The 22,286-nt window shown below is 41.3% G+C and overlaps 1 long non-coding RNA gene across 7 annotated transcripts in view; it reads left to right on the top strand.

Annotated features, from left to right (window-relative positions):
- The window catches only part of LOC309540934, a 166,953-nt gene that overhangs the window by 48,171 nt on the left and 96,496 nt on the right, over positions 1-22,286 (top strand). For 2 of the 7 annotated variants that reach the window (XR_014223538.1, XR_014223542.1), the window contains exons 3-4: positions 18,066-18,186; positions 19,923-20,065. The exons of 3 other annotated variants lie outside the window; for them this stretch is intronic. This is a non-coding gene — a long non-coding RNA (uncharacterized lncRNA). Of the gene's footprint in view, positions 1-18,065; positions 18,187-19,482; positions 19,561-19,922; positions 20,066-22,286 lie in introns of all 7 variants that reach the window. 2 more of the 7 variants (XR_014223543.1, XR_014223541.1) reach the window with 2 other exon arrangements.

The raw sequence follows: 22,286 nt of genomic DNA, 5'->3' as shown, positions 1-22,286 counted from the left end.
AATATGTAGCAATGTGTAAAAATCAATTTCTGTGGAGCTGAGTAATCTGCAGTCCTAATCTATGAAACATAGTAGGGAAGTATGGAATTGGACATAAGAATCTGATTGCAAGGTTTGCAATGTAGAACTTGAAATGTTTTCAAATTTGAAATGTTTATGAAATTTCATTTTTGCCCTTTTTAAAAGCTGCTAATGTTTAGTGACAGAAAGTGGTCTAAATCACTGAGCCTCTTGGACTTGCCGATCAGAAGGTCAGTGGTTTGAATCCCCGCAACGGGGTGAACTCTTGTTGCTTGGTCCCAGCTCCTGCCAACCTAGCAGTTCGAAAGCACACCCAAAAAAGGTGCAACTAGATAAATAGGTACCGCTCTGGTGGGAAGGTAAATGGCGTTTCCATGCACTGCTCTGGTTTCAGTGTTCCGTGTGCCAGAAGTGGCATAGTCATTCTGGCCACATGACCCGGAAAAACTGTCTGTAGACAAACACCGGCTCCCTGGGCCTGTAAAGCAAGATGAGCGCTGCAATCCCAGAGTCGTCTGTCAGGGGTCCTTTACCTTTACCTTTTTTTAATGTTTAGTGAGATGCAACACTTTAACAATATCATATAATGGTTGTTTGAATAATATTATATATCTTCTGTGTTCATTTAGTACCTGTAATTTCAAACAATGAAACAAATTATAAGTGAGGGTAGTTTTAAAAAAGCTGGGGATGAACCCCCCCCCCCACTTTTATATCCCACTGTTCCTCTAAGGAGCCCAAACTTTGAGACCTAGGGGTGAATCAAGGTGATCTCATGGGTGCAGGGCCCAGTGATGCTAAACATGACATATTAAGCAATAACCACAGTCGCTGAAATCATATCATTCAAATGAAACAACAGGAAGTTTAACAAATGAGCAAATATGTCACTAGTTGGAAATTCAGATAAAAACTTTAGCTAAAGGAGGTGTCCTTCCATCCAGTTGAAGCTCTGTGTTCAAGGCACTGGATGTGATGGGTGTTGTAGTCTACCAAAGTAAAAATTGCAAGGATCCTCACTTGTCCCCCTTCCATTGCACTATTCTTTTAGATATCCAGTGTGGTTTATTATGCCTATTCCTTGGGTTCCCAAGGGGATTAATTCATGTGGGAGTTGGGGGGTTGGGGATTGCCATGGAGGCAGAAGGGGGGGGGAAGGCTGGAATGGGACTGAGAATTTTCCAGTCCAGGCTTTTCTTCTGCCTCCAGGAGGGAGGGAGGGAGGGAGGGAGAGAGAGAGAGAGAAAGAAAGAAAGAAAGAAAGAAAGAAAGAAAGAAAGGAGGACAAACCCTCTGGAGAGTCTGTGCAATAATTTGCAGAGCCTGAGGTTAATTCACAGAGTGGAGGAGGGCAGACTCCCCCTAGAGTCTATGCAATAATTTGCAGCTGGCTCGTGACCCAACAAACCTGGAAACTTCAAGTCAAACCTGGAGATCGGGCAACCTGAGCACTGGGTGCTGCTGTCAGGTTTTTTAAAACCTCAAATATCTGGCTTAAGGAAACAAATGTTTGACTAAATTTTGTCATTTGGTCAATTAAAAGAAAGTTTTGCAAGCTTTCCCTGTTAATTGCTGCTTTATACAAACAGCAAGCTCCTCTGACACAAACATCTCCACGATGGCTGATCTATCAAGTGCTTTCTTTTCAATTATTTCCCTGGCAAGATAAATATGTGTTTGTATGCAAAACCTGAAGTTGTATTTAATTATCTCCATAGATGCAATACATCAATAAGATTTTAATTAAGAGCTTCGTTGGATTATCTCTGAAGCAATCACTTTTGGAATGGGTGTGCCTTGCAAAGGCTACGTAACAGAGGCCCCGGCTTGCTGTATTTTCTCAACTGTAATTGAAAAAAAGCATTTTCTCCTTAACATTCCTCTGGACCTTGTCGTTCCAAAGAGCTGTTGGGAATCTCATCAATACTCTTCTGATGCCCTTTTGAGTCCTCACAGATGTTTTATCTGGGCAAGGCCCATTTACAAATGACTGGCAGTGGGGCAGAGGAGGACAACACAAGCTCTGTGCTATTCCTTTCCTTTCATACCACCTTGAGCAGTTAGTTGGGTGTCTTCAACAAACTTGGCTCCCTGACTGCTCATGACTAACTGCAGGTTATTTATGAATAAGTCAACAAGTCCCAGTACTTGTGTGCTGGCTGTTCAAGTACTGTAGATGGGCAGCTTCAAGGCCCCTGCTCTCTCTTCTTATGGTTCTCCATGGTTCTTCTTATGATTCTTTATCCCCCTTGTAGTTCTTCATCCTTCTTGAGGTTCTTTATCATTAAACTTGAACCAGAGAGCTCTTCAAATAGAGAACACCTTTAAACAGAGGCCTGCTCTCTGAAAGCCATTCAAATAGCCCCCATGTTTGTCTTTGCTAACTTCTGAGAGTTGTAAGCAAAGCACAAAGTACTTGCAGTTGAAATCACGACGTGCAAGGGAATGTGTTCAGAATGGACTCGTAACGGTGTCCTATATGCCAGGAACTTAGATTCCTGCTGATTTGTTATCCAAGGTCGTTCCCAGGGAACGACACAGTGCCTATGTACAGAAACTGTGGTTATACTAAAAATAAAAATAAATTCCTTCCAGTAGCACCTTAAAGACCAACTAAGTTAGTTCTTGGTATGAGCATTCGTGTGCATGCACACTTCTTCAGATACACACTAACATACTGCCCAGTGATACATAGAAAGGGGGAGGATGTTAGATTTCTATTCCTCTCACTGTGCAGATATTGTGTAGGATTGGTTCATCACATGTCTATGTTAAGCATTCCAGCACCGATTGTTGGAATCACGGGAGCAGATGTTTACTGTACTCTGTTTCCATTTGTTTCTGCTTTCACTTCTGACTTCTCTCTGAGAAAGACGAGAGAGAACAGACATGTTTTCTTTTGTTCTGCCTTATGCTTAAGAAAGTAGTTTTAGAGTTCACAACCCCAGCCTAGCTCTGACTGCGTTTATCTCTGCTGGACTCTGAATATGTGCTCAGTGTCTCCAAGATATGAGTCATTATAAATGTCGGGGAATATGGTTTGGAACTCCCTAGAGCTGCACACTGCATGCTGATGGGAGAGACAGCTGGAATCGTTCCTGTTGTATGCCTGGGGTCATCCTAGCCCCCGGCCGACCCGACACAGACCTCTGTAAAGCAGGCCACCTAGAACATTACAACATCTCAGCATGCATTGAAGTCTATATATAAGGTTTCCTTTCTTGCCAGGGTAAGTACAGATGGAAGCTTAAAGCTGAGCACACATAATACTTCTTTGAGATGTACTTCCAGTGGCCTAGTCCACTGATCTGTATTTTACTCTGTTGCTTTCCTAGGAATACATTTCCCAGTTCATTCACTTCAATATCAATAATCTTATGGAGTGGGCCATTAGAAGCTCTAATTAAAATTTCTCATGATTAGAAAAAAAAACATGGCACAAAAGGGTGATGTTTATATAGGGAACATATGCTAATCACCAGGACCGAAACATCTCCTAGGCAGCTACACGTTTGAACTCTGCATGGCATTAATTTAAAATTTGAGGTCCAAGGAACAAACACTTGAATACGGAGCAGTCTCTTAGTGAGAGGAAAATCTCTGAAATAACAGGAATGCAGTCATGGTGTCATGATTACTTAATGCACAAAGGGAGGAACGGTGTCTTTGCAATGAGGAAATTCCTACAGTTACCATTAATGAAGTGAGAAATAGGTTGGACTTTTTTCCAGCTGGAACTCACTGGAACTCAGTTCCAGCACCTCATAGGTGGGTGCCATTGCCATTATAAGAGAACAAGGGAGGTGTTCATGGTGAGTTCCAGCACCTCTTTTTCTAGAAAAATAGCACTGGAATTAGCCATTTGATTTTTCAAGGGAGTTTGTTAGGAAAAGAAAGCCCCCACCCCTTTTCCTTCTACATTTTTCTAACCACCTAATGTTTCAGTAGCCGTGAAAAACTGTTTTCTAACACTACAAGAAGCAATAATAGTTCTGAATCAGATTGTTCAAACCAGTACTTTTAAAATATGAACCTGAAAGGCAAAAACCTGAATAAGAGCCTCCTCAGTTGGTGAGGTGGATTGGCATGGGGAAAGGTCAGGTGAAGGCTAGAGGAAAGTACCCAGGTAGATGGTCTATGCTATTTGCATGGCTTAACTGAGGCCATGAGCCTGCATAAGCAAATGCAACATTTATGCTCCAGTGATGGATAGGCCCGGGGTGCTGTTTTTCCTCTTAAAATAAAACGTTACTCAGAGCCTGTTTACACGTTTGGAAAAATCATGTGATGATTAATGATGCAATAGTAATGTAAGCTGCCACAGGACACTGTGAGTGAACGAGAAGGCAGAATAGATAAATTTAAAGAAAAAAATAGCTCTCTTCTGATGGTATGCTTTAGGAAGTGATAAAGATGGGCACAGGACTGAGAGCCAGAGTAGGTGTAGTATGGAGGACAGAGGAAAGCACACAGTGAGCATAAAATGGAGACAATCCTATGTGTGTACAGCTCTGAGATCTTTAGAGGAAGGATAGAAAATATGTAAGAAGATAATATTATCCCCCCCCCTTGGTTGTAGAAAACTAGAATCTTGCAGTGAAAGGTTTGGGCCAAGCCATCCTAACCTGGTATGTTCATTTTCTAAGTAAATGGTGCTCGTTTTTAATGTGGGGAGGGGACCATAAAAAATGTGATGCCCCAACTTCAGAAAGCCATTCCACAAAATTGTTTTCGGAGGATGTAGACAAGCTCTCACAAACAACACAATTTCTGTCATTTGCTTTGACCGTCATTGTTTCTTCTTCTTTGTGCATCTGTGCTGCAAAGCCACAACTCAGGACTCAGGAACGAAGACAGATGATAGGCAATTTATATACTTCACACGATTCCATATTTTATTTTATTTTTCTAAGACTAGATTTACAGCAAATGAACAACTGTTGAGAAATAATTGTGGAAAGCAGACATACAGCTGCCATCTATGTTAAAGAAAATTCCATAAGATTACAAGGCATCAACTTTTTCATTATATATATAATGATGCCAAAAGAGCTATTAACGTCTGTATGGCTAATGGTGTGTACACAAATGGTTTCATTATCAAGTCTTCTTTAGCTCAATGGGCTATATCTTTTCTGAGGAAGCCGCTGAACTCAATTGTACGAGAGAGGAGAATACGTGGGCCAACTGGTGTAAAATAGGAACAGATGCAAATCTTTGTGCATCTCTACAAATAAATATGGCATTTGTTTCAAGATGTATGGAAACAACTATCTAGGGCAGTGTCACTATTTTAAGGGCAATTTTAGCCATGTTGTTGTTGTTTAGTCGTTTAGTTGTGTCCGATTCTTCATGACCCCATGGACCAGAGCATGCCAGGCACTCATGTCTTCCACCGTCTCCCGCAGTTTGGTCAAACTCATGCTGGTAGCTTCGAGAACACTGTCCAACCATCTCGTCCTCTGTCGTCCCCTTCTCCTTGTGCCCGCCATCTTTCCCAACATCAGGGTCTTTTCCAGAGAGTCTTCTCTTCTCATGAGGTGGACAAAGTATTGGAGCCTCAGCTTCAGGATCTGTCCTTCCAGTGAGCACTCAGGGCTGATTTCCTTAAGAATGGATAGGTTTGATCTTTTTGCAGTCCATGGGACTCTCAAGAGTCTCCTCCAGCACCATAATTCAAAAGCATCAATTCTTCGGTGATCAGCCTTCTTTATGGTCCAGCTCTCACTTCCATACATCACTACTGGGATAACCATAGCTTTAACTATACAGACCTTTGTTGGCAAGGTAATGTCTCTGCTTTTTAAGATGCTGTCTAGGTTTGTCACTGCTTTTCTCCCAAGAAGCAGGCGTCTTTTAATTTTGTGACTGCTGTTACCATCTGCAGTGATCATGGAGCCCAAGAAAGTAAAATCTCTCACTGCCTCCATTTCTTCCCCTTCTATTTGCCAGGAAGTGATGGGCCCATAGATTGGCCCAATGTGGGGCAAGCTAAAAACGAGGTTGGTGGTGTAATGTGGCTTGCTTCATTGCAGAAAATGCACAAACCTGGTTATCTTCCTGTTCATGGTAACTAGCTTATCAGCTCTTTCTTCTATAAACTCATGGGAACACTGTTGTCCTCTACCACAAATCTGCCGGTCAAATTCTTTGGTCAAAATATTGTGCACATAAACCTTTTCCACCTGGATTCATCCTGTGTAGAGCAGATCCTGGACACTGGACAACAGATGGAAAGCAGGACCTCTGGGGTTTCACTTTTACTTCATCTACCATTTCCCCCCCCCCCCCACTGGCATCCCCACAGTGCCCTGATACAGTTTAAGTTTATGCACTATTTTATGGGTGGGAATACATTTGTGTTCAAACCATACTTAACAATATTTCAAAACCTAAAGCAAACAACAATTTTACCATCAGTGAAAATGTACCATGGCAGGGGAATCTGAATGTAACAAGATTCTACCAGCCAGCACTAAACTTGATCCCACCTAAAAGCCTGGGCAAAGTGTCGTAGCTGGAATGATAATGGTGTTGGTTCATGATGTATTTCAGAGGGGAAGTTTATAGGGACGAGGTCACCACAGATGTCACTTTTCCATGCACACCATGTACCGCATAGCTCATTCGGTGACAGGTGAATGTGCAAAGCCTCCTCTGTTGTGCATAATGCGCAGGCAGGTTGGCATGGGAGGATGTTTGGGACTACAATTCCCATCACCCCTAGCTAACAGGACCAGTGGTCAGGGATGGTGGGAATTGTAGTCCCAAACATCTGGAGGGCTGGAGTTTGCCTGTGCCTGATCCAGAGCTTTGTATGTTACCAAAAGCACCACTAATCCAGCTCAGAAGATAATTGGCCACCTGCGCTATTCTTTCAAAATGGAAGTCACATTTTTAAATTCTCATCTTGGCTACTGCATTTCACATCAGTTACAACCTTCAGACCATTTTCAAGGGTAGCCCTGTGTAAAGCATATCAGAATAGTCCATTAATCTAGAGTCCAATGAAGCTGAATTGTAGGAGATCCAGGACCGACAAAAGAGAAGTATGTCTTCACATAGCATATTGTTAAGCTATGACACTTGCTACCATATGATAGTGATAGCTGCTAACTTTCAGCATCTCTAAAGGATGATTAAACAAATATATGGAAGATTAGGCTATCAATGACTAGTAGGCATGATGGCTATATATTACCTCTGAATATCAGTTGCTGGGGAGCCTAAGTAGGAAAATACTGTGGGCTTATTTCCTAAATGTTGGCTTCCCATAGACCAGCCTTTCTCAACCTGTGGGTCCCCAGATGTTGTTGAACTACAACTCTCATCACCCCTAGCTAGCAAGGCCAAAGCTCAGGGATGATGGGAGTTGTAGTCCAACAACATCTAGGGATCCACGGGTTGAGAACCGCTGCCATAGGCAGATATTTGGCCATTGGGGGAACATGGCACTAGACTAGATCAACTTTTGGTCTCATCCATCAGGACACTTCTTAATTTTTTTTTAAAAAAGATATTTATTAAAAGTTTAATAGTTACAGAAAAAAGAAGAAAGAAACAGTAAAAAGTTCACAATACATCAAAAATAAAGAGAAAAAACAAAAAAAAAATACAGCAAAACAACAAGAAAAGCAAAAACATTTAAAAAACACATCCAATATCTCTATATCTCTACCTTTCATTTACTTGTATCATCGACCTTCTCACACCCCCCTTTTTTGTATTCTTGTTCAATTAGCTATTTCAGCAAATCCTTTCCATCTTTCTCAATTTTTGTTCTATAATTTATCTTAACACAATCTGACCTTAAATTTTACACTTTGGCCCATTAACAATCTATCTTAACTTAGTTCTTTATAACATTTCTGCTAAAACCATGTAACTTCATTCCAGCATCCTTCTAACATTCATTAATTTTACAATATTTCTGTAAATATACTTTGAATTTTTTCCAATCTTCTTCCACCGACTCTTCTCCCTGGTCTCGGATTCTGCCAGTCAGTGACTACCTGTCTCTGTGCCTTGTCCATATTTGTAGATACCACACCATTCATATCTCCCATCAAAATCATATTGTAATCCATATAGTCCATCAGAATCTCATGTAACTTCTTAAAAAATTCCGATTTTCCTTCATTTGGTGCATAAATACCTACTATCAAGAATTTTTCTTCTGGCGTTTGAATTTCAATTGCAACGAATCTTCCTTGATCATCTTTAAATAAAAATTTTGGTGATAGGCTCTCCTTTGCGTAGAGGACCACTCCTCTTTTTTTTACTTTATCCGATGAAATAAATTCTTGGCCTAATCTTTTATTATTCAATAACTTCCTGTGTAGCCTTGTCACATGTGTTTCTTGTAAACAAATCAAGTCCAAATGCTCTTTTTTCAATAAATGAAATACTCTCCGCCTTTTTTACAGGGGAGTTCAGTCCATTCACATTCCAACTCAAGACCTGCAGCGCCATCATGTGGTTACTTTTGTACCCCCCCAACTGCCCCCAAAGCTTGCTCCTCTTCTGTTGGTAGTGGTGTTGGCACATTCACTGGGGGGTCCAATCCAAAGGATAATGTCGATATGTCCAACGTTTCCCTGTCTGGTGATCTTCTCTCCAATGCTCTTTGCTCTGACCCTCTATCTGGTGATCTTCTGTCCAATACTGTTGGCTCTTTTCCACTTCCCTTCTGCAGATCTTCTTTGTATTTAAACAGAAACTTTATTTTATCTTCTACTGATCTTATTTTTATTTTCCTTCCTTTAAAGCTGAAGGATAGACCTTGAGGAAATTCCCACCTGAAGATGATTTTGTTCCTTCTCAGCAGCGCAACCAAAATTGGACCTAAGGTCCAGAAGATGTTTTGGGATATCTTTAAATATTTCCACTCTTGACTGTTGTATTACCAAAGTCTTCTCGTAATGCCAGCCCAAAATTTTATCTCTCTCTTCTTTAGATCGGAGGGTAATCAAACAGTCTCTTATTCTATTCTCCTTCTTCCCTCCTCTTCCAAGTCTGAAGGCCCTCACTTATTAATTTTTTTAAATAAATAAATAAATAAATAAATAAATAAATAAGGAAATATGCATTCCGCAGAATTGTTTGTCTACAAAAAAAGAGCTAGGCACTGATCTCTCACTGTTGTGGCTTAGTAATTCTTCTGATTTGCTAGTGGGAATCAGCTACATTATATAAATTGGCATCTGTACCGAGTAAGAAAAGCAGCAGGTGGGAATAAGCTACCCATCCATCATTTTGGTACCATGCCTAATATCATTGTCTAGCCATTAAAGCTGTTTGACAAGCAAACAATATGATAGTGGCACTTTCAAAGCAGAATTTCAAAGTGCATGAGCAATATCTGGTAGTGGAAAAATCAGATTCAGAAATATATAGCAGAATCAAGAAAAGTCTTAGGAAAGACCCAGGAAAACTGTCTATGCAACTAGTATTTTAAAATGACCTTGCAATAATTTAAGAATATTTATATAAAGCCCTTAATAAATGTGGACTGAGACGAAAGTGTCGGGGAATGCTATTCATAATGGAGATGCATTTTTATTTCCTTTCTGTATAGCACAGAATGAAATGCAGTTTATTTTCAGGTCTCTCCTTTTTTTGAGCACCAGGAACATTCAGTAAATGCTGGTAGTTATGAAGAACACACATTGCCAGACTATTATCAGAGGACTCAGTGAACTACTGTTACAAAGGCTAGTGCATTGATGGGTTCAAATTGGCTGCTCCTATTGATTCGAAGAAGGAGACGAGGCTTACAAATGATATGTATTAGTGTCAATTGTATTGATAACACGAATAGCAGAACAACTAGGTCACTGATCTTCTGCATTTCAGTAGTTCCTAATGTGAAGTTTTTTAGCATCTTCAGCTGAGGATTCCTTGAGAAGAATTTTAACCCTCCATTGTATGACATTTCTGTGGCTATCAAACCAGGAGTGAAAATAACCAGATTCACTACCTTTTGAAATTGGAAAGTGCTGATTTTAAATGGATTTATTCTTGCTAAAGGCAGTATGATTATGTTGTCAGTTTCGGGGGAATGGCCTTGCAGGCCAATTTAGACCCTCCGGGGAGGGTGGGGGCAAGATTAGCCCATGGGCTGGGGGTTCTTTACACCTGTTCTAAATCAAAGAAAGTAGCCTGGTTGTGGATCACATAGTCCTAATCTAACGGTCTTTGGTTGAACTAATTGAAGTACAACTGAAAAACTGGTATGCTTCCTCTACCATGGAGAGCCCTAAGCTGAAGTGATGAAGGGTTAGGACCAGTTCATATGTTACTGGAACAGACTGCCTGGGGTGGTGGTGGGTGGGGCTGGGTGATATCTGGTTTTCAGAATATACTGATATATCACGATGCCTGAAATAAGGATGGAGCTATGCAGAGGCATTGACTGGCTTCACAGGTTTTCCCAAATTGTGATTTTTGCATAGCACAGACACACCCACCCACACACCCCATGATTCAAAATATATTGCCAGGTCAAAAATTATGAAACATGATATGGACTTCAGCCCGGTTTATATGTTGTAGTTGCATATTCCTGCATTGAAGAGGATGAGGACAAATCTAGAATTAGTTGGATCTGCTTATCATTGTCTCCAGCTACTGTTGGTCCCCCCAACTTCTGCCCTACTAGTCCCACTGAGAACCAGTCACCATTTGTCCTGCTGATGTGTCTCCATGGGTCCTATGAAGGGCAGTGATAATTGGAAGAGATGATATTCCCATATGAATATTTCAAACGAAATTTTTACATATTTGCATTATCATATGATAATGATATATCACAACAGTTTGCAACAACGCAATAACATAAAACCCACAAATAGGCCCACAAAAATAGTTTAAAATAAGTTAAAAACAAACTTCAAAAGACCATTGCGGAGGATGTACTCATAATTGCCAGCCTAGGCCCGGCAGAGCAGAAAGGTTTTTAGCAGGCATTTAAAAATTGGTACAGAAGGTGTCTTCGCCAGTGTGAGGGGGCAAGGTGTCTCTGGCTGAAAAGAACCACAGACTGCAGTTTTAGTTTAAGACTGAGAAAGACATAAGAAGCTGAGCCCGGGCCCTGAGAATGTCTGAAAGTGCTTGGAGATCTGATGTGTGACTGGCAGACTTGGACTGCCAGCTGGAGTGTTTAGGCTTTGTCTCCATTTATGCTCAGCCTGTATATTTGTAAATATTACAAAAGCCATTACGTTCTGAGTCACCTCTTTCTACTGGGAACCAAACCCAGGGAAAGCACAGCACCCCAGAACTTCTCATTGCTAGGAGAAGTGGGGGTGAGCCTAACAATATTTGTGCACATAGTCTTCATTTGGAAATAAAATATTTTCTTGGAACAAATAGGGAACTTGCCCCACAGTTTTAAAGGTAGGCAAAAAAGAAATATCCAGAAGGCTGTAATGAAACACAAATGTCTCTGCTTTAAAATTCAGCAATATAGCTTCCTCAAGATGTAATCTCCTTCTGGTAGGCAATCCCTGCACATTTATGGCTCTTAGCTTGGCTACTTTTTATTCACTGTGTGTTGCCAGAATGAAGAATCATTTGGAGATGGTCTGCTGATTGTAGAAGTCAAGGTAATAGCGGGGAAACACATCAAGTCGATGCATCTCCAACTACTGATCTCTTTCTATATTAGGAGCTGCATTGTTTACAGCATTTCTTAGCACCTGAAGTGTTCTTCTCATTTTATCTGTCACTGGAGGAGAAGATACATCCTTGTCTCTTCCACTGGATTTTCATCCTTATGATGCAAATGAAGCAGGCAGCACATCAGCCCGTCTAACCTAATCCCAAGAAAAAAGTGAATTACTTGGAGGTGAAGACTACCAAGTAACATAGGGTTGTTGTTGTTGTTGTTCTTGCTTTGTCAAGGCTTACATTTAGTCCCTTGACTTAATGCCCTGTGATTGTTGTTGTTTAGTCGTTTAGTCGTGTCCAACTCTTCGTGACCCCCTGGACCAGAGCATGCCAGGCACTCCTGTCTTCCTCTGCCTCCCGCAGTTTGGTCAAACTCATGCTGGTAGCTTCGAGAACACTGTCCAACCATCTCGTCCTCTGTCGTCCCCTTCTCCTTGTGCCCTCCATCTTTCCCAACATCAGGATCTTTTCCAGGGAGTCTTCTCTTCTCATGAGGTGGCCAAAGTATTGGAGCCTCAGCTTCAGGATCTGTCCTTCCAGTGAGCACTCAGGGCTGATTTCCTTCAGAATGGAGAGGTTTGATCTTCTTGCAGTCCATGGGACTCTCAAGAATCTCCTCCAGCTCCATAATTCAAAAGCATCAATTCTTTGGCGATCAGCCTTCTTTATGGTCCAGCTCTCACTTCCATACATCACTACTGGGAAAACCATAGCTTTAATATTATTTCAAAATATTTAGAAGAGGCTGGAAGTGATGTCATGTTATACCTTTAAAAGTGATGGGGTTTGGTGGAGGTGATGTAGACATGACTTCTCCCATCCTGTTAGTCTTCTAGTCTCCTAGCATATCCTCTTCTCATTGCTGCAGCATTCAGAACGCAGCATACTCATTATTTTTAAAGGCAGGAGGAACAGGATCTCACTTGGGCCACAGGCCATCCCACCAACATATGGCAAAGCAGGAAATTATTTTTGCAGGAGGGTGGTTAAGCTAGAACTCCATTTTACTGCATAACTCAGGGACAGGGAACCTGCGGTTTCCAGCAACCAGCCCAGAACTTGTTAGGCTCCAACTCCCATCACCCCCAACCAGTCTCCATGCAGGCACTTTTAGAGTCATGGCTTCCCCCTAAGAATCCTAAGAATGGTAGTCTCTTAAGGGTGCTGAGAGTTAGGATACCCCCACAGAGCTGCACTTCCCAGCATCCGTAACAAACTACAGTTCCCATGATGCTTTGGGGCAACCTCTGGCTGTGAAAGTTGTAGAAGAGTGCTTTAAATATATGGTGTGAAACCAGAAGGCCCTTTCAGGGCAGTAGTGGTGGAAGAGCTGTCAAAGCTGCTGCTGCTTGTCGCAGTGGTAGAGGCTGGTGTGTAGGAGCCAGGAAATCTCCTTTCTGTAGAGGTGCTGCCTGGTTTCATGAGATCCTAGACATCTTAATTACAACCAATCAGAGGGTGGCTCTGCCTGTTATTGGCTCTGGCTCCACCCACTTTTGGTCTCTATGCCTTCCATCTTTCCAGCTCCAATGCGCACCAGCCAACACTGTTGTAAAGGCAAAGTAATACCTACGTGTGTATATATTCAAAATGCCTGTTAACATGAACCAGTCTTTGTTGTGATCTTCCATATTATACTGAAACAAATGGGATATGGTTCCAAGAAAAAATGGTTTAGGATCAGGTGGGTTGTGTTATAATATGCATCCTCTTTCAGTGTATTAAAGAGTTTGAAGTGCTTAAAAAGTAATAGTCATCATGTGTTCTTGCCTTTTAAACAAAGATGTTACAGTGGCGAGGCTCTTTGTCTCCATTCCGTAGAGGATTATGGTACTGAAAAGGCATTATATAAAGACAAGCTTTCCTCTGAATTCTTGAGAAACAACATTTATATGTTAGAAGTGTTATGGTTATTATTGCAAGAGATAATAAACATTTGGCATTTAATGCATAAAATTATGATGAAAACAAACAGCAGTCCTATATCTATTTATTTCCCGGTGATGAAGTGTGATCTAAATTAGGATCACCATTAAAAATACATAATAAGTTGCAACCATTAGAAAGGGGAACAACAGATGGCTTATTACTTAAAATCCTATTTCACAAATGAAACTGTTTGTATTAAAAGGCACTAATTGCAACCCCTTAACATTATTTTGCTGTAAAAAAAAAGTGTGTTAAAGTTGCAATCTTGTTAACTGTATCTGCAGAGATGAATAAGATTAAAAAGTGAAAGGTATGCAGAAAGCTTCAAAATGTTGTCTTTTCTTGCTGCAAAATGAAAGATAATGAAAAATTCTAAAGTAATGAGTTGTAATTCTACATAAAACCAGCCCACTGATTTACTGAATAGTACATTTGTCTTGGGTGCTAGCTTGATGCTTGGCATCTGCTGGGTGTCCAAGCTATTCTTGCCTAAATTGGTAAAGGCAGCTGCATCAAAGTAAGTAGGGGACAGGAGGGGCAGGGTTGTTATGCAAGAGGGTGATTTAGGGCCAAGAGGAAGTGTGTGTGTTGTGGGATGGATGGAACTCAACACTTTTGACTCTTTCTAGGGTTCTTTGATAGCTAATGCTGATCCTACGTCTAAGTATTAATTCAGCATACGGCAGGACTTGCCGATCAGAAGGTCGGCAGTTCAAATCCCCGCGATGGGGTGAGCTCCCGTTGCTCAGTCCCTGCTCCTGCCAACCTAGCAGTTCAAAAGCATGTCAAAGTGCAAGTAGATAAATAGGTACCGTTCCAGTGGGAAGGTAAATGGCATTTCTGTGCGCTGCTCTGGTTCGCCAGAAGTGGCTTAGTCATGCTGGCCACATGACCCAGAAGCTGTACGCCGGCTCCCTCGGCCAATAAAGCGAGATGAGCGCCGCAACCCCAGAGTAGGTCACGACTGGACCTAATGGTCAGGGGTCCCTTTACCTTTAATAGAAGTAATGACTGCAAATAAATCAATATTTGTGTGTATAAATTTGTCTCTATTTCATTTTCTGAAAAACAAACAATAGCATGACATAGCACCTCTTCCCCCAAAGATATTTGTACAACAACTCCAAAGCTATTTATATGAACAAAACATTTTTAAATGACCCTGCCCCAACCATAGTTCATTAGCTGGCTGGCAAAAACCAGGAAGCATATCTCGGTTAGTCCCATCAAGCACCATTGGTGATGTATCATTTGCCAACTGGGCCAAGTATGGCAGTGGGAGCCTGTGCAACTGGTTGAGATCTAGAAGCAGCTGGAAAGACAAACTTGCATTCAGAAAAAAACCCCTGGTGTTAAAACACACACACATAAGAAGAGCCAGTGGCTCATTGTCAGGAGTTCAGCCTACACTCGAGTAGGACCCTGGCAGAGACACATGTCTGACTGGCATGTTGCCTCCCTCCTGTTTGAACATTCGGGAGCTTCAAAAGCTTTCTTCTGCCCGAACATCACAGCGACTGATGCCAACCGACACTAGCACACTTAGGGATCCTCAGAGTCTTCACAGCTTGCATAACAGACCTCAGCATCTCAGCATTTTGGCTAATCTACTTTATTTATATATAAACACACACTGAACACTGCAACATGGCTCCCTCTCTCTCTAGCATCAGACAGCAAAGAGAAAAAGAACAAGGGACAATAGTCCCACTTCACAGAACACAGTAACACAAACATCCTGTGTCCGTCACTTCCCACTTTGTGGAGTCAAAACATACACTGTCATGTGATAGACAAAAATCCCATGACTGCAATCACGGAGCAGGAATTCTAGTCCAGCATCCTGTGCGCACAGTGGCCACCAGATGCCCATGGAAACCCTCAAGCAAGACCTAAGCCCAAGAGCACTCTCTCCTCCTGAGGTTTCCAGCAACTAGTATCCAGAAGTCTTCATCCTTAATTGCAAGACTGCTGATAAATTCTGTGGGGCCCAGTTGCAGCACATGTATTTGTAGGATCCGCCTGGTGTTTCTAAAGACGTATTTCAGAGCTTGACTGAAATCCCAGAAGACCAAACAGGGCCAAAGTACCAGTAGGCCTTCCTGAAGCTTCCTGCCCCTCAGCTGATACTGCCAGGCATGCAATGGGACCTAGAGGTCTCCACATCTCAGTTGACTGTGCTACTCCCAGGTGATTTAAGATTTCTGACTCCTAAATCAATACTGAGGCTGGTCCATTCATCCCTATTAAGTACAGCATTTGCTTACGTTCATCCCTTGTTACTCTTTACCTCTGTCATCCTTTGCCTTTCCTCTCTCTGTCAGACTTGAGTTTGTGGTTGGGATCTGTCTAAATTTTGATGATTCCCTAAAGCTCCTTGTACACAGATAGCACTAAACAACTATTGGCTTGTATCCAACAGTGAGCCAGCAGGAAACACTTCTGTTTATACAAGGTGGAACTTTTTGGGTTTTGCTAGCTTCCTTATCTACCGCAGCACTTGGCATCATTTTCTATACTGTTCCAGAGTACCCTCAGAACCAGATTTTTTTTTGGGGGGGGGAGGGGGTACGGTAGACTATACTGCATAGGAAAATTCATCACGAGCAAACAGAACTGCTTTCCACTAGTGCAAAGCCACTATTGAATTCAATCCATAATTATTATTATATTATTGTATCATAAAAAATAGACAAGATGCATTTATTTATACCTAGTCATCCAACCACCACAGGACAAAAGTTTCACATTATGGAAGTATTACAAGGTAACATCAGTAGATGTTAACTCAGATCTAAGAAAATTACAACATAAACCAAGTGCTAAATTGCTCCAGCAGGTGACAACACAGGGGAAAACACAACCTTAAGTCTTTTAACATAAAATAAAAATGGATATCTATATCTAAGAGAGTTTCTCTCAGAAAACAGGACATTCATGCTGCCTTTTAATGCAATGCTAACACTTTTACTTGTCTGAAAAAGGTGGGTAGATTGCATTTGTGCATTTGCATTGAATGCTTTGCTAGAAGCAAACCTAAAGAGAAACACCGTAATGTGGTGCAGGCCTCTGGAGTAAAATAGAAACTTACGGTTTTCACATTCTATATATCTTCCAATTGCTGTTATTATATATACACCTTAATGTGGAAGTAATGTTTTATTAGGAGCGCCTTCCAACAACTGAATACAAATTTCAATAGGCGGAGATCTTTTGTTGACGAAGCCAAGTGTTTGATATGTAAAATCTTGTTCCTGGGATGTTCTATTGGCATATGGAATTTGGTATGATCTACACTCTTGTATCATTTTAATAAAAACAGTACTCATTTTTCTCTGGTAATTTCCATATGCTTCTCAGATACTATATGGGCTCCATCTGGTAAGTAATTGAACACCTGAAAGTTCTTGTTACTTGGTAATTAAAGATTTTTTTGGTACTTGAATCAATGAGGTGTCTGGCACTGAAGGACTGTGGATTCGACTCCTATTGAGCTGAAGTTTCAAGTAAATGTCCTGTTATTGATATAGCGTTCAGTTGTTCTGCTATGGATGGCTGATTTCTTGCCACTTAATTATTTTTCTACGTGTTCTAAAAGATTATTTGTTAGCTGACAGTTAAAACTGGCAAACAATGACTGCTTATGACATGAAGTGAGGTGTTGTTTAGTGAGCCAATTGAGTTTCCAAAATGCTTATGGAATCTCAATTATACAAACAAGAAGATGATTTCATTTTTGCACGAATTTGAGCTACAGTAAATAAAATACAAGGATGGAGATAGCCTTGGTGAGCCTGTTAACACTCTAATAGTGAAATAATTGCAACCAGAGAATAACACCATCCGCATCTATGCAGGGTCTTGATCTCATGCCTCCTTGACTAATCATATTAACAGCTTGATGGAAATAACAGTCAAAACTTTATTTATATAGTTACTTGTTTTTATTGGCATTGTGAGAGATTGGAGGGTCCAGGTTTGGTTGGTTGTGCTTGGTTGGTTGCAGTATGTTTTGTGGGGGGTTGTTGTGTCAGGTTAGCCATAATGATTCATATGTTGTTGTGGGGATAGGTCATTGTCCTGCTGTGCTGTATATGTGATAAGGGGAAACACACTGGGGTGAAGATGTCCTTCGTTGCTTGTCCCCATGCTAGTTTAAGTTCGTTGGTTAATTTTTCTAGAAATGGCACAACATGATTGTTCCAAAGGGTATTCCTGTGCTTTTTCCAAAGAAAACATGGCTGCCCCACTGGCCAGCAACTCTCTAACAGAGTCCCTTGCTCCTCATGATGCCTCTTGTTAGAATTACATTAACACCTCTTAGTGTTGTTGCATCTAAGAATGTAACACCTATAGCTCCCAAGGAAAGAAAACATTGTGATTAAATTCCATTGTGCTTCTGCGACGGAAGAGTCTCACTTTCTCATTTTTCGTGTTATACACAGGAAGGGTCTATCTCATCGGTTGAGCATCTGCTTTGCATGCAGAAGATACCATATTCAGTCCCCTGAATCTCTAGGTTGGGCTGGAAGAGAGCCCCGTCTGAAACCTAGAGAGCCACTGCCGGTCAGTATGTAGACCATACTGGGGTAGATGGACCAATGGTCTGACTCTAGTTGTAGAAGGAAGCCCATAGTGAGACTCCAAGTGACCTTATTTTTGAAGGACAGCCTTGATGTGGGGTGACGGTGAAGTGGGTACCTGGCTCTGGTAAATAATTGACATGAACTTGCTTTGTTTATATGAACTATTAGAATTCACACTCCTCCCCAGTGCATCTCTAATCCAAATTACTGGTTGAGGAGTGTCCGAGGAGTGCAGGCATCTTGTCTCCAATGCACATGCCTGGAGATGCATCCATGCGAACCTCAAGGCACTATGCTGTGTCCCGGTGATGATGAGACTCATTTTGAACTGTTGCCCAAATTGCAGAGATTTCACACGTCCACATAATGTGTAGACTGAGCTCTCGGTAACACATACAAAAGCAGTTCGTATTTTTCTAGGGTAGCGGAACTTTGACAGAAATAGCAGCTCCCTTCTCTGTGTTTCAGTCAGTGCCATGTATTTATTCATGAAAACATGTACATCTACATCTATGTAGAAGAGCATAGAGTCAGAAGAATATCCCTTTTTCCTTCTGTTGGGAGTTAAGGGGCACTGTTATTTTACTGTGGGCCCAGGGGACCTAAGAACATGTTGCCATGCAACAGAAATCACTTGGTGAGAGGGAGGACAGGCTGACACGGCTCCCAGCATGCCAGAGGGCACACACATTTTATGTTTAAATGGCCAAATATAATTAGTAGCATTTATATAATATGTCCTACCTATCCCAGGGGAGTGCTACCTTGTCCTCTGCATAGATCACTGTTATATAGTAGCAGCAGCAGTAATGTTGTGAGTTTGGGGTGTTAACCTGGGTGCCAGACCCCTCTAATCCCTGGATCCAGTAAGTGTTAAAATCTAATCAAGGCTTCTAATTTTTGGAACAGTCAGGCTAGCCTCCTGATGAGATGTAAGGAGCACAAAGGAAGGGCTCTGTCGGAGACTGCAAATGGCTGGGGCTCCTCCCTCAACTCACATATAGCGAGACAGACAAAAATCAGAGTTTAGACTTGGAGAAGAAGCAGTGATGTGACTTAGAAGCAAAGCAGCAAGCTGGAGAGAGAGTCAGGGGAACACCTGAGAGCAACATTTGATTTCTGTTTGAATCAAAGGCTGTGGCTATGGGAGAAACAAGACCCTTTTAGGGTGTTGTTCCTGTGAACCCCTCCATCGTGGGTTCAGGTTGTATATATGTGTAAACAAACCATATATCATAATGATACCTCAGTCTCCATTGTGTCTTATTCCCAAAAGGAAACATGAATCCTGAGGTAAACTTCTGAAACTTCCCTGGAGTTTCACATCACTCTGAGATTGGGGTGGTGTGCCATGGTAATAATAATGTTTTAGTTTTAGATTTTTCTTGGTTGGTTTTAATGTATGTTGCTTATTTATTGCTGTTTAGTTGCTTTGAGTTGCTTTTGTGAAAAAAGGAACTATTAAGTTTAATTAATTAATTAATTAATTAATAATATTTTCCGAATCATCTTTTAAATGAATCTCTGGGCAATTTACAAACATACCTCAAAGTAACTAAAATTAGTTTTTAAAACAGTACAAAAAAGAACAACAGTGCAAAAATAAACTTCTATAGTAGAGACCTTTTCATCATGCTGGAAGAGCCTGTCAAAACAAGAATGTATTCAATTGTTTCCAGAAAGTGCAAATAATGAGCACCTGTCATATCTCAACAGGGATGCTGTTCCATAAAACAAGAGGCAGCCATGCTGAACACCCTTTTTCAAGTTTCTGTGGAGCAGCATCCTGCTATTTTAGAGGTATGGGGTGGGGGGGAAGGAGACACGAGTTGCTATGCAGTAACGATTTCCTGGTTGAGGTGAGATTTGAATATGGAACTTCCTTTCTTTTTAAAAAGATTTCTGTTTAAACAAGAGAAATGAAAAAGAAATGAAAAAGATTGTATTGGTATTACACAGTGCAATACAGTATATCAGACAAAACCTTTTACAACAGAGGGGCTAGAAAGCAATAAATAAACATCCGAATGCAAAAAAAGATCAGTCCAGAGATGTAGAAACAATATGAACGTACTTATAGGAAAAAGGTGGGGGCATATAATAATCAAATTTATTTATATTAATCTCACCATGTAAACAATAAAATATATGACTAACCCTCACATATTCAAGGGAGAGAGACATAGAAAATAGGAGTTGTTATATCAACCAAAACCTTTAGAAAGCCCTCAGTAACAATTGACCACGCTCCTCATTGTTGACAAACATAATCAAATTGTATCAAATGGAAAAAGATCTCTCTTTTAATTTGACCCATTGAGACCCTTAGCTTATACGTTGGCTTTTTCTAGAAGTGCCATTTCCCAAAATATAGAACACTAGTATGTAAAAATAAGCACTAGCAAGGTATCTGCAAAACCAGGCTATCGTAAGTAAATGGACGGTTGATTCTTTATTATTAAGATTTTCTTCTGTTCCTTCATATAACCTCATAGTGCAAGCTGTGGGGTCAGTGTTGTATGAAGACTGACCAGCAATGGTATCAATTTCCTGAAATATAATGGAGAAGAACTGCTTAACCTTATCACACTTCCACCAAAGGTGGAAGTAAGTTCCAACAACCTTCCATGTTGACAGCAAGAAGCATTTGCTAACTAGCCACTGTTCATTCCTACTGAACCTGACCGTACCGCAGTAAGTTTAAGCTATGGTTTATTGAAAGAAACCACCAAGATCCTGGTTTGTATAAATAAACCACAGCTTAAACTAACTGCAGTTGCTAGTTCAGAATGATAGCTAATTTAAACCAGGAAGCTAATGTTTCCAGTCTCCTCATGGCCATGCAAGAGGAGGAGAGAGGAACAAGCTCATTCCCAATAACATGGGCTATGTACACACACATTTACTCTGTATTCACTGCACTCTCACCACTGGTTTGGGAAGCAGTATGGGACACGGGTGGCGCTGTGGTCTAAACCACAGAGCCTAGGACTTGTCGATCAGAAGGTTGGCGGTTCGAATCCCTGCAACGGGGTGAGCTCCCGTTGCTCAGTCCCTGCTCCTGCCAACCTAGCAGTTCGAAAGCATGTCAAAGTGCAAGTAGATAAATAGGTACCACTCCGGTGGGAAGGTAAACAGCGTTTCCGTGTGCTGCTCTGGTTCACCAGAAGTGGCTTAGTCATGCCGGCCACATGACCCAGAAGCTGTACGCCGGCTCCCTTGGCCAATAAAGCGAGATGAGCGCCGCAACCCCAGAGTCGGCCACGACTGGACCTAACGGTCAGGGGTCCCTTTACCTTTATAGATATGACATTAGCTATCTTGTATCTATCCTGTTATTTCTTATAAAATGCTGCATTTTGATGGGTTTGCCCCCAAATCCACTTTGATCCACCTCATGGAAAAGAATGACCCGTAACACCAGCCACGGTATTAACATCTGAACTTAGCCCATGCTGGTTTGCAAAGTCCTCCTTCAGCACTGGACTGTTCAGAATCAGCTTTTAGGCTAAGATATATATCGTGGCAGCAGATCCGATATCATGGATAGATTTGTTTGCAACAGTGAAACACATATATATTCCTAAACAATAGCCGGGGTTGTGGATCTGGCTTTATAATATGTGTTCTCTCAGCAACTTCCATTGCTATCAGTCACCGAAAGTTACTGACTCCAATTAAACTCAGTGCGCATATCACTTCAAAGAGAGAATGAAAGCCAGAAATCTTTTCTCTGTAGTTTTCTTTCATGCTGATGCTACAGAATCAAGATTGGCGATTCTTTGCAAGAATCCCCATACCAAAATAGTAGCAACTTGAAAAGTGTATCTGTTTATGAAATCCAATTTGCTATGGCATCTTAAAATGGCATCTGCACGGCAAGTTCTTATCCTCTTCTGCAGTAATGTTTAGGCACCGTCCTTGTGTGGTCCAGACAGCTCTTTAATAGTGGATTGCTTCAACTAGACCACTAACAGTCCTTTGAACACAGGCTGTTCTCGATTAAGGAGGACACATGGTCACCTTAGGCCACTACTTCTTAGGATCTTCACCTGCGCAGCCCATCTCTAGATTACTCTA

The sequence above is a fragment of the Podarcis vaucheri genome (assembly GCF_965113315.1).
Source record: "Podarcis vaucheri genome assembly, chromosome: 9".
NCBI lineage: Eukaryota > Metazoa > Chordata > Lepidosauria > Squamata > Lacertidae > Podarcis > Podarcis vaucheri.
Note: the sequence above shows the minus strand (reverse complement) of the source record. Positions and strands in the feature narration are given on the sequence as shown.